At 43.9% G+C, this 2,274-nt stretch overlaps 1 pseudogene; it reads left to right on the top strand.

The window, feature by feature from the left end:
* Positions 1–213: 213 nt before the first annotated feature.
* Positions 214–1,805, top strand: LOC116078549 (annotated as a pseudogene).
* Positions 1,806–2,274: the final 469 nt, after the last annotated feature.

Below are 2,274 nucleotides of genomic sequence, written 5' to 3'. Positions count from 1 at the left end.
CGAAGAGGCTAACATGTCTCTTGCTCCTGTAAGACTGTGGGCCAGGAGTGCCCCTGTGAGACTGTGGGCCAGGAGTGCCCCTGTGAGACTTCAGGGCAGGAGTGCCCCTGTGAGACTGTAGGGCCAGGAGTGGTGTCTGCAGTCCCAGATACTGTGACTAGTATTGACTTAAGTCACTGTCAGGCTCCCTTAGGTAAATATTTTCATAAAGTTATGGAAATAAAGGACTTTGAGGCATGACTTGATAGTATTTCCGGTACATTTCTTTCCCAGATTTGCAGAAAAATGAAACCCTGGATCACCGGACTTGTCTGAGTGGGGCAAATCAGGCCAGACATCTTCTGCCATAACACGATGCTCTCCTCAAACTTCTTTCCTCCAAGTTCAGTTTCTATGTGTTACAAGGTCTCAATCCTCAGATGGCGTTCACGTGCTGACTTGTCTCTAAACAGTGGAGGCCAGTGATTCGAGTCTGCACTGGAGGCGTGGCAGACTGCATGCAGACATTTTCATGGAAGGGGATTTCATTCAGGACGTTTTGTACTGGAAGAGGTTTATCTGAAGGCTATTTCGAGAATGAAGCAGCTGGAAGATACGAAGCCTTGGAAATCTTATCATTAACTGGACACAGTACCAGAGTAGACTCTTTGACACAAAGGTGGACGCCTCTGTACAGGGTCAGGTGACCTGTCTGCCAAGCCCTGAGGTGGAAGCACAGGGAGCTTAATTATGGCACTCAAACCCACACTTCACAGATAGCAGTGAAATCTGATGAGCAGAAGCTTGTGGTAGGCAGCCTTGGAGAACACTGGCTTGCGGAGATGGAATTCTGGGAAGGACCCAGAGCTTCCAGGAACATGTGGGGATGGATGGGAGGCAGTGTTTAACACGGACTGCAGTGATGAACTGGCTCTCTAGGTGAGTCACTATGCAAACTTGCCACATGGACTGGGTGACCAAGGTAGTTTTGAGGTGTAAAGTCTCTCTTGCATTATCTACAGCATACATATCTCCTGGAGTGTGGAAAAGATGATTAAAATTTGTCTAGTTGAGAAATCAACGATCAATGTTGAAAGACTTTGCCTCTGAGGACGGAAGCATCTGCCTGCTGCAGCCAAGATTTCCTTCAGATGCCAAGTGCGCTGTCTGTAGTTCAGTCGTCCGTCACTACCAGTGGAGCAAGCGTTGGTTGTTATAGTCTCATGGTAATCAAGACACTAGATGTAGCAAACTGGCCTTGCTCGACTTTGAAGATGCCTCTGCCCTGGTGTCTGACAACTGTTACCTGTAAACCCAGTTATGGCCAGCCTCTGCCAGAGAGTATGTCATCAAAGAGAGTACAGCTTTCTGGTAGGTGACACATCTTGGATAAGTGGCAACACGGGTAAAATGACATGGGCTCAATCATGTCAGCAATGGTTGGCCACGGTATTTGTTGGGTGGTGTGAAAACGACTGATGCCAGGATTGACCAGCACTGATTTTGGTGCTAGGGTTGTGGGGTTCTGGTGTCACCCTTGTCTATGGCAATTTACCAAGTGATTCACAGTTCCCAGCTAGGGTATTCACAGTTCCCAGCTAGGGTATTGTACAGTGTACAATCATTTATGTGTATTTACCAGTGGCTGGGACTGGAGCTAGGAGGGCTTGCTTTATTGACTGACAATGACAAGCGCTAATGGGGCGCCCCACTGACTCCATCTGTATTTGTTTATGCTGATCAGGGTTAGGCTGCATTTGGAGGTTCATCTTTCTTGAGAGGAATATTGGTTTTAATAAAGCTATATTACTTTGTGAAAATTCCTATAACTTTTCCTTGTGGCATTTGTTTTCCATTCTTTATATGGACATTGCATATTTGACTACATTTTGTTCATGAGTCTTAACTGTATACCTTTTGAATTTGTACTGATTTAATTGGTACTGATGTAAACACACTATATAGATTAAATCAAAAACCTCCTCTGTTATCTAAAATCAGAAGATTAAAAACATGGGGTTATTTGTTCAAAACTGCCAAAGGGTTAAGTAACCCAGGGTCTTTATACCATGATTTCTTTTTTTAATATGAATTTTGTTTTGTGTTCTATTTGCAAAAAACCAATTATAGCAATTATTTCTGATAAACCTATAAAGATCTATACATTGATTACCTTTCCTTTCCAAAGCTGCCCCTATGGGCTGTTACACTGTGAAAAGATGGTTGCCTGAGAAACTGCAACACAATTGTGCATTTTGATGAAGGTATTTTTATGTGTACCATTTGTAGATCTCA

The sequence above is a fragment of the Mastomys coucha genome, unplaced genomic scaffold, assembly GCF_008632895.1.
Source record: "Mastomys coucha isolate ucsf_1 unplaced genomic scaffold, UCSF_Mcou_1 pScaffold11, whole genome shotgun sequence".
In the NCBI taxonomy this organism is placed as follows: Eukaryota; Metazoa; Chordata; class Mammalia; order Rodentia; family Muridae; genus Mastomys; species Mastomys coucha.
Note: the sequence above shows the minus strand (reverse complement) of the source record. Positions and strands in the feature narration are given on the sequence as shown.